Below are 16,015 nucleotides of genomic sequence, written 5' to 3'. Positions count from 1 at the left end.
AACGAGTGGACGGCTAATGAAAGAAACATTCGAGATGTAAGAGCCACCTACCGCTACAATCGGGGGATAAATGCAACGCCGGCACATGGCCTTTGAGATTCGAAGATCTCACAGGCAAAATAAAACTGTAAAAAAACGTGCCCTGCTTAGCGTACGCTATACTATAGCGTGTAGCGTACGCTAAACTAAAACAGTCTAGTGAGACGCATGGGGTATGAAGCCTTAAGTGCATTTAGATATTTATGTATTTGTCTGCGCATACACCTTTCATCACTGGACGTCCTGCAAATTCTCACTCACGTTACCTATGTGCATAGCTGCTCAAGATTACTCGCCTGAGTATGAGGGCATGCTGCAAGTAGGCATAGTGTATCAATTTTCCAGCCGATGAGCGTGTCCATTGCACTTGGTACCCAAGAAGACTCCACGTGACTGGTACTTGACTGAGACCTACCAGTGTTTGATGCTACCAGCCTGACCGCTAGCCATTGCTACACATTCAAGGCTTCGCATCAGCACTGCATGGAGCTGGTATTTTCAAAAAAACCTCTCATCTAATCCTCTCAACGTTTTCCCTTTGATAAGCCTCACACACCGCCTTTATCTATGACCTAGAGACCAAAAAGCTACAGGCAATGATGTGCTCGTGTGACTTGCTATTGCTGCAACATCACCAACTCGGACAAGCTTCGTGGCATTTAAATTTAAACACTGTGTTTGATTTGCATGTTTGATCATGATAACCCTTACAGTGCATTAAAAAGAGGGTGCATGAAGAAGGACAACTGATTATCTTTAACAGAATTGCATGCTTTTTGTTTACGTGAGGCTGTGCACAGTTACATGCATTATCTTAACAATGAAATTTTGTTTATAGACAATGCAAACATATTTATTCAAGGTGTTCCTTCCTTGCCCTGATTCGATAAAGAGCTTTAGGAGCTGCAAGTCAAGCTAATTTAAGAATACTTTGGTGTTTTAGTTTTTTATAGTAGCTCATTGTTTGGCAAATTTTTGTCGGACATCATGTGGTGCACTGCAAAGCAGCTTACTTGAGAGGCGTGACATGCTTACTGTTTAAAAAATGGAATTTTGAGAAATTTTTGGAGTAATATTAGAACCGGCAATTCTAACTGAGTGAGCACTGCTTTCATCGCAAAATGTGGGAATGACTTAGGCTGATGCTGTCACGACAGCATAATGTTTATAGGTTGTAATGGGTATAGACGAAAGAAAATTGGAGTTGTAAGTTCGAAGGACTATGGCTATAGCCTCTCTTTACACTGCTGACATTGGAGAGCTTTAGATTAGAAGACGCAAACAGCATGCGTAAAGAAGAACCCTGTTTGAGTATTGCTGGGACCCATGTGGCTTGCTTAATCAAGCAGAACGCAAGCCGCTTCCGTCGCTTTATGTAATACGGTTATTTTCATTGCAAATCAGCCAACATTGCAGTTAGTCTGAACAACCTGCATCAATGCTAAAATATTTAACAATTTTTAAGCACTTAAAGCGCGTCGGTGGAGGGCCTAAAGCACTTGACCACACGATTCTCCAGTAGACTTGCCTGTCATTCCTTGCTGATCAACTCTTGAGGTGTTTACGTTGCTTTTCTATTGTGTAAGATTAGTTTGACGGTACTTATAAAATTGCCAAAGTGAAAGTCGGGGCTAGTATAGCGGCCATGCCATTCTAAAACTGTTAGGTGTGACACTGTCAAAGCATTTGGCAACTTTAGTAAGCTTCACCTCACAACAGATATGTATTGCGGTGTGACCATTTAGCATGTGAAAGTAAAAATGCCGGCAAATAGGGAGTTCAAGAGTACCTGATATTTGAGAATTTTACTGCGTCCCGTGTTCCTGCAAGCGCAGGCGGTTCGCCGGTTGCATGGGGGTGTAAACGTGAGCCACCAGATTGGTGGTGCCAACTGGTGGCGCAAAGCTATATTTCGCTTAGCTGCTTGGGTATATGTACGATAACGGCATCATCGTATTAACAATTACGCCGCTGCCGAAAACTTGCACCAGCAGCGCAGCAGGATATAGTGGGTTATTGCAGTTTTAGCTCTGTGTTTGTCTTCTTGAACTATACGCCACCAGACGGTTGCACCGGAGCGGCCGCTCACGTTTACGCCCTCGCAAATACGGCAATCCGTCCAAAGCGCCTCCGTTTGCCGGAATAGCGGACAGGCGAAAAGCCTCTGTTATAGTAAACCGGACGGTGCAGTATATTCAGGGCAACAGGGACATCAAAGCTAGAACTAGGGCGGCTTGAATACCCGTTACCGCAACACACTGTTTGATTCACCGCATTACACCATAGTGATGCGGTGAAAATATTCTGAACGCATATACACATCCCACCTTTGTACACAACGCTGCGCCCCATTGCTAAAGCTAAAAGGGCGAAAAGGGGGAAGAGATTCAGCTGAACATCACGGGGCATGGTCTTAAGCGCCATCTCATTGTGTTTGCTGCGCCCTTACTTCCAACAATCTTAATATATCTACTCGGCATTTTAACTCGTGGAATTTTGATGTAATGTCATTAGAGCTCCTTTAGATTCACAGTGCTACAGTAAATTGTCGTGAAGCCCGGGATAAAAGCAAATCACATGGGGTAAGGGTCAGCGCTCCAACGCTGAACACAAACTGAAAGCATGCGCTGCCTCAATTCAAGGACGACTGAACAGTTGTGAGCAAGCACCACCTTAAGCATTATATCACGTACGTAACTGAAGTCGTGGCCCGGAACAAGTACGATACATCCGCCTTCCACATCCGTCAAGGCGCATGTTCGATGTGATGACGCTGCCGAAAAGGGCGGACAGGGCGACGTTGATGCAAAGCGCTGGTTCGCAAACTGCGTTGCCGAGACGCTACGCCACTTCAATATTGCTATCATCAGCACCACGGAATTCTTCAGAAATACACTCACACTAACATTGTTCATCAAGACCAAATGCCGGCATGTGAGACCACTAATGCTGCACGCCTTTTCGCCAACAAGCACTGAACCCACTGCGGAAACATCAAGCTGTCGGCGTGGGCAAGAGAGCGAATGCGCCACAACTTCAATTGGCGCCACCATCGCGCCGACTTGGAAGTCCCTAGACGATCCTGTCCATAGGCACATAGAATGAGGTCAAGTGAAGGACTTTTGTACGACATTTAGACGCACTGAGAAAATCTTGGATCTTGTGCTCCTTGAATATATTAGTCTGCCTAGGCACTACCGAGGAGGTTCTTTAGCGCGCGTTGCATGTGTTTGTCACCTGGACATGCCGGCTTTGCTGAGTGCGGTCGAGTTTGCTTACGCTCCACCGGTTGCTGCCCGAGCGGTGAGCCAGTGGGCACAGATGGGGCAATGTTCTGATTGGTGTTATAAAAGTCGCGCGTTGCTTTTTCCGCCGCGATGATAGACTGGATTTTTTATAAGCCCTGCTCTATGAGGGCACATGTAACGTGCAAACGGAGGCCTCAGGAGAGCACCTGAGGTTACAATAAAGCAGGCGGCCCAGGATCTCCAGAGCACCCAAGGGGTACCGCAGGGATCAAAGCTGAAAGCAGGGCGGCCTGTGGGTTGGGGCCGCGGAGGCCATAGCGTGCCAGGAGGTGTTCGCATCAAATTTTGGTTGTGTGCAATAGCAGACAGCCGATCTAATAAACTCCTGGCCTGCTTTGGCATTCGCATGCGGCTCGTTCAACCAGCAAAGGCATATCATTTAAATATAGAGGTTGCAAGTTGGGTAATTGGAGATTTCAAGGAGAGGCCTTCGTCGTGGTCATATCGTTTAAAAAACATTGGCTGCCAGCGATAGCGCACAAGGGATCTTATAGACCCCTGGCACGCTTCTGCCTCACCGGGCCCCAACCCGCTGACCAGTCCGGGTTCTAGTTTTGGTGTCCCCGTTGCCGCTCTGGTGTCCTGTAGGCGCCGCCAATAACGCGTTCTTACAGTAATCACGCGTTCTTACAGTAAGTAAAAGCACGATTGAATAAGTATATTGACATCCAGCCGCCAACTGGCGACGCTAAGTTCAGCACTACCGAACCTCGCGACTTCTGCAACGCCAGTCAGAACTTTGCCTCAGAAGTTAGGTCGGACAGACTTGCTAAGGTGCTCTGCCTTCTAGATTTTCAGTGTATGCGTCTCGGGCTCTACTACGGTCGCAAGCTAGTATCCGCCATGACTGACTTAGAACGAGCGCCGCAGGTGCGAGACAGTCTGTCCGACACAACGGTCGCCAAATCGGGCGTCAATTCCCGCTGCTTCACCTATTTTACTGCGCCGACCGCTAGCATCCGAGCGTAAACAAACTCAACCCGACTCCGCAATGCTGGAACGCCTAGGGACAAACGCGTACAACACGCACTAAAGATACCCCCGCCATAGTGCTCGGGCAGAGTCATATATTAAAGGAGCAAAAGACCCCAGACCCCAGCGCCTTCGCAGAAACGGCTGGTGATCCCTTAAAGGAAGGTCTCGTAACCCGGCGCGCCTCTGCTTACCTTTGTCCGCCGCGATACGACGCCGACGAGACGTTCATTCGAGGGATCGCCAGTCGTTTGTGCGCAGGCGTGAGTAAGAGCGGGTGTGAGAGAGAAAATCTCGGGGGTTTTGGTCCTTTTATGTCTCTGCGTAGACACTACGGAGGAGGTTTCTTAGCGTGTGTTGTGTGCGTTTCTCCCCTAGACAAGCCGGCATTGCGGAGTGCGGTCGAGTTTGTTTACTCTCCGCCACTGGCTACCCGCACAGTGAGGCAGTGGGCACGGATGCCCCAATTGGTGATCGCTGTGTCTGAAGAAGCAACGTTCTGATTGGTGTAGCATAAGTCGCGGGTAGATTTTTTCGTCACCACGATAGTTTGGAATTTTTAAAAGCAATGGTCCAGCAGGGCACATGCAACCAGAAATTTACAGCCAGGCACATGTAATTTTGGCAACAGAGGCAGCGCGAAGAAATTTCCCTGTTTGATTTTTCCAGGCATACCGAGAGCAAACCGTCATAGAAGAATAGTAGCCAAGCGCAGCGTGACCACTGCTCAAGTTGGTGCGGCCAGACCGTCCGGTTATCGGCTGATACTTCTGAACATTGCTGGATTACGTGGAATTTGTCGCCACCGGAGCCTGGGATAAAAGCACGCTCGCATCGAAGATGCAGCAATGGCAACAGAGGCAGCGGGAAGGAAGTACGTCTTACATTTCCCTGCTTGATTTTCCAAGCCTACTGAGAGCAAGCCGTCATAGAAGAATAGTAGCCAAGCGCAGCGAGACCACTGCGCAAGTGGGTGCGGCCAGACCGTTCGGTTGTCAGCTGATACTTCTGAACATTGCTGGATTACGTGGAATTTGTCGCCACCGGAGCCTGGGATAGAAGCACGCTCGCATCGAAGATGCCTCAATGGCAACAGAGGCAGCTGGAAGGAAGGACGACTTACATTTTTCTGCTTGAATTTCCAGGCATACCGAGAGCAAACCGTCATAGAAGACTAGTAGCCAAGCGCAGTGTGACCACTGCTCAAGTGGGTGCGCCAGACCGTCCGTATATCAGCTGATACTGCTGAACATTGCTGGATCACGTGGAATTTGTCGCCACTGGAGCCTGGGAAAAGAGCACGCTCGCATCGAAGATGCAGCAATGGCAACAGAGGCAGAGGGAAGGAAGGACGTCTTACATTTCCTTGCTTTAATTTCCAGGCGTACCGAGAGTAAACCGTCATAGAAGAATAGTAGCCAAGCGCAGTGTGACCACTGCTCAAGTTGGTGCGGCCAGACCGTCCGGTTATCAGCTGATCCTGCTGAACCTTGCTGGATCACGTGGAATTTTTCGCCACCGGAGCCTGGGATAGAAGCACGCTCGCATCGAAGATGCCTCAATGGCAACAGAGGCAGCGGGAAGGAAGGACGTCTTACATTTCCCTGCTTGATTTTCCAGGCGTACCGAGATCAAACCGTCATAGAAGAATAGTAGTCAAGCGCAGTGTGACCACTGCTCAAGTTTGTGCGGCCAGACCCTCCGGTTATCAGCTGATTATGCTGAACCTTGCTGGATCACGTGGAATTTGTGCCACTGGAGCCGGGGATAAAATCACGCTCGCGTCGGAGATGCAGCAATGGCAACAGAGGCAGCGCGAGGGAAGGACGTCTCTATTTCCCCTGCTTGATTTTCCAGGCTTTTGACTTTACCTTACAGTGAAATATCTATTTGTTAGCTTGCAGCCTCTGTTGGCAAGCCACTGTTGTCTTTGAGTGCCTTTCATCATGTCAACGGAAGCGTCAAATGAAGCACGTGAACTGCGCAAGGAAATAAGGGAGGTTAAAAATAGTCTTGAGTTTATCAACAAAGAGTTCGAAACACTCGAACAGGACAGCGCTGAAGTGAAAGCGGAAAATGTAGCTCTCAGAACATCGCAACTTGCACGTACGCAGGAAGTCGAAGCACTAAAAGAACTATTCAATGAAACATCGCTCAAGGCCACTGTTCAAAACCAATACTCTTGGAACAATAACATCGAAATTAAGAGAATTCCGCATGAGAAAGCCAAAGATCTAGTTAATGTGCTGGGCAACGTAGGCAACGCACTGGTGAACCGATTAAGAAGGAAGACATTGAGATTTGCCATCGAGTCGCGTCACGAAGGGCGGATACGGAGCAGAGCATTGTGGTTGTTTTCAACCACCGCGCAAAGCGTAAAAAGTGCTTGAGAAAGCACGGAAGGCTAGAATTAATTCCAGTGACCTATGATTTGACAAGCGGCAAGCAATATTTCTAAATGAGCATCTTTGTCCGCAGCAAAAGAAACGTCTGGGCATGGCCACCGCTCAGTCACGGGAACTGAACTGGCGTTTTGTTTGGGTAAAGCCGGTAAAATCTTTGCACAAAAAAACGGAAACAACTAATATTATTCGTATTGGTAGCGAGGCAGATGTGCAAAAGATGTCGGAGTGGACAAGCCTTCATAAAAATTTCGTTGATATGTTTCTTATCTTATTTGCGCCATGGGAATAGTTTCACCAAGAGATGTCATACAGCCGTATTCGCGCGATTACCTTTCATTTCTTCACTGTAACGCACAGTCAGCTAGGCACAAGCATGACGAGTTGATCACGCTTCTCGGTGACTTCCCGTTTCAATTTGACAATGTAATGATAACGGAAACATGATATAGATCAGACGAAGAGGTGTTTGGAATGCCTGGTTTCCAAACCTTTTATTTGAACCGTTCTGATAGGCGTGGCGGGAGTGTATTACAGCTTGTATGTGATTAATTTTCATGTAGCATGCTTCCACCTTACTCTGTATTGACAACTGATTACGAAGTGTTAAGTCTAGAATCGCATAAGTGTGTTTTCACTGTTGTGTATCGTCCCCCTAGTGGCGACATTCAGAAATTTTTCGCGTTTTTTGAAAGGTTGCTGAGCTTTATCAGCACAAATCCCTTGCAACTTCTCATTGGCGGGGATTTCAATAAAAATCTTCGCAAGTACTCCGAAGTCGCAAAGACCGCAGATTATTCTTTGATCTTTCTGCTGCAAAAACGTAATTACGGCACCCACATGAATTTGCACCAACTCCGAAAGCTTGCTTGATTTGTTTGTCACGAATAGCTCGGACGGCTGCATGTAGTCTGGTGTAATTAAAGGAAAGATCGGAGATCACTCGCCCGTGTGCATGGTATGTAAGGCTAATCGCACATTTTGGAAGTCTCATCGTTCTGAGCCATTTCAGATTCAAGCAATTAATCAGAGAACTCTAGAAAATTTTCGCAGGGAAATAAAAAGAAAAACTTCAGCTGTGTACTTGACTGGACAGACAGAAATGAAGCCTCTAATATATTTATCCATACACTTTTAAACGTTTACAAAGTTTATTTCCCGTATAAAAAAATTAAAATCGAGAAAAATTAGGAAACCATGGCTTACTGATGAATGCCTCAGAATGATCCGCGAAAAAAAATATTTGTATGCTAAGTTTCTTAAGAGCAGGGATCCTGTGGACCTCACTTCCTTTAATAAGTACAGGAACTGTTTAAATAAATTTCTAAGAAATGCCAAGAACAGACATTTCGAAAACGTGGTTAATAGAGCGGGAACTAGGAGCGATGTCATTTGGCGTGAAATAAGCTTCTACTGCCAGAATCTCATAATAAGCAGGAATTACAGCTGACAATTGATAACAATGCAATTAGTGGTGAAGAATTAGCTGCAAAATTTAACAAATAATTTAGGTCTTTAACCTTAAGCACGCATAATATTGTCACGATTCACAAGCAGCAGGAACTGATAAAAAGTAGAAGGATCGACAGTTGGGCGAGTTGGTACTGGTTGAACATCTTGAAGGGGCAGCGCCTTCTGTCTTCCGTCTTCCTGCCTTCTCTCTTCGTCTTATTGCGCTGCCCTTTCAAGATGTTCAACTGATCAAAAGGGCAGGACACTTTAACTGCAGGCCTACTGAAAACGATCGCGTAGGGACCTCTTCTTCCGCAATGCGCGAGAGCATCGTCTTCCTCTACGTGCCGCGTACTGGATGTGGCAGTTGCCTCCCTCCAGAAAGAGCATCGTCTCAATGCTCCCCTAGCGGCAGGAAGATGTGTCATACGAGGTGTGCGCACTTCATTCTGAACAATAGGGCTTCATGCGCACAATGTGCGCAACTTCTGGTGGGCGCTGCCTCGCACTGGAGGAAGCAGGACTGTCAGGGATAACCTCATAGTTCAGGTCACTGAGGCGTCGTAAAACCTTGTCCGGACCAAAGTACCACCTGAGTATCTTTTCTGAAAGCCCTCGCCGACGGATGGGACTCCAAACCCACACTTTGTCGCCTGGCTGATATGTGATGTACCGGTGCCGTAGGTTGTAGCGTCGAGCATCGTAGTCGTTCTGTCGGGCGATTCTGATGCGGGAGTTGCCTCCCTTCTTCAGCATGCTGAGCGAAAGTTTCAGCGTCTGTGCCTATATCACCACAGTCATGTGGCAACACCGCGTTGAGCATCGCCGTCACTTCACGGCCACGAAGAAGGCTAAATGGTGGCTTTCGCGTTGTTTCCTGTTGAGCAGTGTTGTAAGCGAATGTTATGTACGGTAGAATGTCGTCCCAATTTTTGTGCTCCACGTCTACGTACATAGCATGTAGGCGATAGTCTTGTTCAAGCGTTTCGTTAGGCCAGGCACGTACCCAGGGGGGGGGGGGGGCCGGGGGGGCCCGGCCCCCCCCCGAAATCAAGTGGCATACCCCCCCCCCCCCCCTCCCCACCCACGCCACCACTCCTCACACATTCCTAAAGCGCCGCCAGATCAATGTTGATACTTGGCAGCTGTTCATCGGTCAGCATTAAGCTGCCTTTTTCAATCCTTTTAGATGGCGGTAGTTGTCGGCATCTCTTGTAATGTGAAGGACAGTTTTCTCATAGATTCCGCACCCGTGCGATTAACTCGAGATGCGTTCAGTCGTCACCATCTATTCAACCGTCACGCGCATAGCTGTTGCTTTTGTTAGTTCAACCTTCTCTGTTTAGGCTGATCCTGGGACCAGGAAAGGGATACGGCTGTTACTCAGCTGGTCTGTACTCTCATGGAACGAGTTGCGGCCGGAGAAAACGCCAATCGCGTTTTACTTTTTCATTTGCTTCATTATTTCCTCGAGTTACGGCTCGCCGCGACGCTGGCAGATGCCCGGAACCATATACACGTGATATGGGTTAGATAAGGTGAAAATAATGTGCAAGAGCGTCCATCATGAAACCCTGCAATAACCCTTAAACCCATAAGTAAGATGACTGTCGCCCATTTCCTCGTCTGTTTTTCCCTAATTGCAGGCACGTACCCAGGGGGGGGGCCCGGGGGGGCCCGCCCCCCCCCCCCCCCCCGAAATGAAGTGGCATACCCCCCGCCCCCCTCCCCACCCACGCCACCACTCCTCACACATTCCTAAAGCGCCGCCAGATCAATGTTCATACTTGGCAGCTGTTCATCGGTCAGCATTATGCTGCCTTTTTCAATCCTTTTAGATGGCGGTAGTTGTCGGCATCTCTTGTAATGTGAAGGACAGTTTTCTCATAGATTCCGCACCCATGCGATTAACTCGACATGCGTTCAGTTGTCACCATCTATTCAACCGTCACGCGCATAGCTGTTGCTTTTGTTAGTTCAACCTTCTCTGTTTAGGCTGATCCTGGGACCAGGAGAGGGATACGGCTGTTACTCAGCTGGTCTGTACTCTCATGGAACGAGTTGCGGCTGGAGAAAACGCCAATTGCGTTTAACTTTTTCATTTGCTTCATTATTTCCTCGAGTTACGGCTCGCCGCGACGCTGGCAGATGCCCGGAACCATATACACGTGATATGGGTTAGATAAGGTGGGAAATAAAATAATGTGCAAGAGCGTCCATCATGAAACCCTGCAATAACCCTTAAACCCATAAGCAAGATGACTGTCGCCCAATACCTCGTCTGTTTTTCCCTAATTGTATAGCACCTTTTGTGCAAAATTGGCAACTGGAAACAAAAAATCGCAAGGAGTTGAGAAATTAAGCGATCTACTAAGGGAGAGAGCCAAGGCAACAACCAAACTGCAAGCAAAAGCGAATAATAAAAAAGGTAACCGTTGTTTATGAGAATATTTATGCATCAACAAATTTTTATTTAAAAAGGAAGTAGAGAAAAGGCCGCCAGAAGTGGAAAACAATTACTTGTTTTGAATGACGCTTCCACAGTTATCGGTCGAACCGCCTCACGTAGCCACTTCTCTGCTGTGCTTATGTGGGTGTTTTTCTAACCTATCGCGGTGAGCGCAGTACGTCTAGAATCGCAGAGTCCTGCGCTCTACGCGGGTGTATGGGACTGGCGGCCGCACAGCGTTACGCAATTCATGGAACTGTCAAAACTGATCAACAAGGCGAAAATAACTGATATTCGAAACTATAACATGAGAAATATTGAAGAAGCCGTAAAAATGAACGCAGCCTGAAATCAGTAAAAAAGAAACCTGGCATAGGACAAACCATGATACTAAAAGATAAGAAGGATAATATCATCAGCAATCTCGAAGATATAGTAAAAGAAGCGGAAATATTCTAAGCTGACCTGTATACAGTACCCAGAGGAGTCACGATACCTCACTTAGAAACAGTAATGACCAGGATAGAGAAACTCTCCTATAACTAGCCATGAGGTCAGAAGGGCCCTGCAAGACATGAAACGATGAAGAGCAGGAGGAAAAGGTGGAATAACAGTCGATCCAATCAAAGATGGAGGAGACATAATGCTTGGAAAACTGGCGGCTCTTTATACGAAGTGTCTATCGACTGCAAGGGTCCCAGTAAACTGGAAGAATGCAGACATACTAATCCACAAAAAAGGAGACATTAAAGAATTGAAAAATTATAGGACCATTAGCTAGCTCCCAGTATTATATAAAATATTTACCAAAATAATATCCAATAAAATAAGGGCAACACTGGATTTTATCAACCAAGGGAACAGGGTGGCTTCAGGAAGAGATACTTTACAATGGATCACATCCATATCATCAATCAGGTTATCGCGAAATCTGCAGAGTACAATAAGCCTCTCTATGTGGCTTACATAGATTACGAAAATGCACTTGATTCAGTAGAGATACCAGCAGTCATAGAGGCACTACGTAATCAAGGAATACAGAACGCTTACGTAAAAAGCTTGGAAAGTACTGCTACATGCGTGTGGTATTTGTTTGTTTGAACGATGCGCGTGGGCGCCATCACTCCAGAAAAGAGGAGGAAGAACGACCTGGGCTCGCGCTGTGAATCTAACCGGTCAGCGCTGCAACCGTTGTTGTAAATATAATCTGTAAATAGTTTCTCGTCTTACTGACTCGTCCTTCGCGGAAGAATATCTACAGAGGTTCTACAGCTACCTTAATTCTATACAAGAAAAGCAGGGGAGATACCTATAGAGAAAGGGGTCAGACAGGGAAACACAATTTCTCCAAAGCTATTCACTGCGTGCTTAGAAGAATTCAAGCTATTAAACTGGGAAGGCTTAGGAATAAAGATCGACGGCAAATATCTCAGCAATCTTCGGTTTGCCGATGACATTGTTCTATTCAACAACAATGCAGACGAGTTACAACAAATGATTGGAGACCTTAACAGAGAGAGTGTAAGAGTGGGGTTGAATATTAATATGCAGAAGATGAAGATAATGATAAATAGCCGGGCAAAGGAACAAGAAATCAGGATCGCCAGTCGGCCACTAGAGACTGTGAAGGAGTACGTTTACCAAGGTCAATAAATCACAGGGAACCCTGATCATGAGAAGGAAATTCACAGAAGAATAAAAATAGGTTGGATAGCATACGGCAGACATTGTCAGCTCCTGACTGGAAACTTACCATTATTATTAAAAAGTAAGGTGTGCAATCAGTGCATTTTGCCAGTGCTGACATATGGGGCAGAGACTTGAGAGCAAGTTAAGGACAGCGCAAAGAGCGATCGAACGAAGATTGCTAGGCACAAGGTTAGGAGAGAGAAAGATAGCGGTTTGGATCAGAGAGCGAACGGGTATAGACGATATTCAAATTGAAATCAAGAGGAAGAAATGTAGCTGGGCCGGTCATGTAATGTGCCGGTTAGATAACCGTTGGACAATTAGGATTACAGAATGGGTTCCAAGAGAAGGGAAACGCAATCGAGGACGACAAAACACTAGGTCGAGCGATCCAAAAACAAGAAAGGGGCTGACAGATGGAATAGCACACTGTGGTGTAAAGTTTGTAAACAGGGATGAAGTGCCTCAGACAGGCTGGCCAACGTTTCGATAGGAGGACCTATCTTCGTCGCCTTTGACGAAGATAGGTCCTCCTATCGAAACGTTGGCCAGCCTGTCTGAGGCACTTCATCCCTGTTTACAAACTTTATACCATAGGTCGAGCGATGTAATTAGGAAATTCGCGGGCGCTAGTTGGAATCAGTTGGCGCAGGACAGGGCTAATTGGAGATCGCAAGGAGAGGCCTTCGTCCTGCAGTGCACATAAAACAGGCTGATGATGATGATGATGATGATGATGCTGATGATGATGGTGATGATGGAGGTGGTGGGCCCCCCCCCGAAAAAAAAATCCTGGGTACGTGCCTGCGTTAGGCCCTTCGTTTGCGGGTGATATGCTGTGGTGATTCGGTGAGCCGTGCCGCTGAGGCTAAGCACTGTCTTTAGAAGTGTAGCCGTAGAGGCAGTCCCTCTGTCCCTTATCATCACTGCTGGTGCACCGTGCCTCAGAGCCACGTTTTCAATAAAGAATCGCGCTGCTTCGACTGCGGTGCCACTTAAAAGGGCCTTGCTTTCTGCATAGCGCGTCAGGTAATCGGTGGCAACTATTACCCACTTATTGCCAGTATTGATGTCGGGAATGGTCTGAGGAGGTCCATCCTGATTTCGGCAAATGGTGTCATGGGAACTTGGACTGTTTGTAGTAGCGCAGCTGGTTTCCTATGGTGGTGGTTTGCGTCGCTGACAACCGAGGCATCTGCGCACGTAATGTTTCACAAAGGTGACAAGCCTTGGCCAGTAATATTTCTCTTTGACTAGGGCCAGTGTTCGCGTATAGCAGAGGTGGCCAGATGTCGGTTCATCGTGGCACGCTTGCAAGACCTCATTACGGATGCATGTTGGGGCGACAATCGGCGGCTGCTTCCGCTTGCAGAGAAGTTCTTCTTGTAAAGAACATCATTACGGAAGCAGAATGATGGCAAGCTCCTTGCAAATGTTTTGTGCGCGCTTGTAATTCGGCTTTCTAAATATTCAATACGCGGAATCAGTTAGTTATCTTCCCACTGTTGACGAGCAATCGTGGCCGTGTCTAGAACAGCTATAAAAGCCATGTCATCGACACCTTCTGTGACTTCCTGCTCAATAGGTGACCTTAAAAGGCAGTCGGCGTCGGAGTGCTTTCGTACGGACTTGCACACCACTGTCATGTCGAATCATTAAAAGCTTATACTCCAGCGCGCTAGTCAACCGGACGGATCCTTCAAGTTCATCTTCCAGCAAAGTAAGTGATGATCGCTGACAACACTGCAGTAACTGCCATAGACATAGCGGCGAAACGTCATAACGCCCCATGCCACCGCAAGGCATTCCTTTTCTGCGGTCGAGTATTTAGACTCAGCACGTGAGAGCGTCCTGCTTGCGTATGCAATGACTCTCTCGGCTGCGTCTTGCCACTGCACGAGACACAGCGCCTAGACCTACGTTGCTAGCGTCCGTATGAATTATGGTTAGAGCACCCTCGTCAAAGTGAGCCAGTACAGGAGGTGTTTGCAGGTGCTGTCGCAGATCATTACACGCTGCTTGTTCTTCTTCGCCCCATACGAAGGCAAAGTCTTCCTTTGTAAGGCGCGTTAAAGTTGAAGCTATATGTGAAAAATTGGCTATCAATCTTCGGTAACACAAGCAGAGACCTAGGAAACGCCTCACTGCCTTCTTATCTGTTGGCGTTGGAAACTTGTCTCGCAACATGACCCAAGAACTGGAGTTCCTCGAAACCAAAGTGACACTTTTCTGCTTTCAGTGTTAAGCCGGCGGACCGGATCGTTTGTAGAAGTGCCATCTCAGGTGTTCCTCGAACGTTTCCTAAAAAAAAAAATCTATGACGTCGTCGAGGTATACTAGGCATGTCTACCACTTCAGGAGCGACAGAACCATATCCATGAGCCGCTGAAAAGTTGCTAGAGCTGACCATAAACCGAAAGGCAGGACCGTGAATTCGTAAAGTCCATCAGTCGCTAAGAAAGCAGTCTTTTCTCTGTCTCTCTCATCAGCCTCGATTTGCCAATAGGCAATTTTGAGGTCCATCAACGAGAAGTAGCGGGCATGCCTCAGCCTGTCGAGGGAGTCGTCGGTACGCGGTGAAGGGAATACGTCTTTCTTTGTCACCCGGTTCAGCTTACGGTAGTCGACACAAAAACGTAGACTGCCGTCTTTCTTTTTCACCATCACTACCGACGATCGCACGGGCTTTTTGATGGGTGGATAACGTCGTCGTCGAGCATTTTCTTCCCTTACTCTCGGATCGCTTCGCGTTTTTTTTGGTTCTACACGGTACGGGTTTTGTCGCATTGGTCTCGCTGTTTCCTCCGTGATAATACGGTGCTTCATCAATGGCGTCTGACCAAGTCTGGATGTTGACGAGAAGCAATCACGAAACTGGTGAAGCCGATCCACCAGGCGCTGCCTTTGCGCTGGTGATAAGCTCGTGCTCACGTCAAGAACAGGTAACGATGCCGAAGCGTCTTCCTCTCCTTGTTGTAATGCAAAGCATTCACCGAATTCCGCAATCTCGTCGAGGTAAGCAACTGATGCGCCTTTTGCAATGTGTTGTCGTTGCTTGCCGCGCTGTGCAGTTTGTCAGCAGTAGTTCTGTTCCCCATGCGTTACTTTGACGAGACTTTTGAGCGTAGGAATACCTTGAGTGAGCAAAAGCGTAACTATCTCCTCGGCGATACCTTCCCCATCGTACTCTGTGTCGCACCTGACGGAAACAAGACGGCAAGATAACGGTGGTACGGTCACGTCGTCTATGATGCGCAAAGACTTGCATTGTGGTTCTGCACTTTCATCCCCAGAAATGGTTAGTATACCTTCTGGTATGTTGATGACGGCGCCATACTCGCCTAAGAAGTCCGTACCTAAGATTACATCTTTCCAGCAGTTGGGGAGAATAACAAAATTTGCGACGAATGACAAATCCCCTATGTTGACCCTTGCAGTACGCTTGCCAGTCGGTGTCAGTAGCTGGCCTCTAGCGCCTCTGATGTGCGGCCCTCACCATTCCATTTTCACTTTGCGAAGTCTGTCCGCCACTTCTTCAGTTACGATGGAAAAGTCCGCGCCGGTGTCTAGTAGCGCCGTCACGTCGTGGGCGTCAATTGATACAGTAACATCGGTACTAACAATGCCGCACATTCTATTTGTGAATGTGCTGCAACTGTTCGTCAAAGATAGGGGACAGCAACCTTGTCAACCTGCGATTGTGC

Source organism: Dermacentor andersoni, chromosome 10, assembly GCF_023375885.2.
Source record: "Dermacentor andersoni chromosome 10, qqDerAnde1_hic_scaffold, whole genome shotgun sequence".
Lineage (NCBI taxonomy): Eukaryota > Metazoa > Arthropoda > Arachnida > Ixodida > Ixodidae > Dermacentor > Dermacentor andersoni.
The sequence above is the reverse complement of the archived record's forward strand: the minus strand, read 5'-3'. Positions refer to the sequence as shown.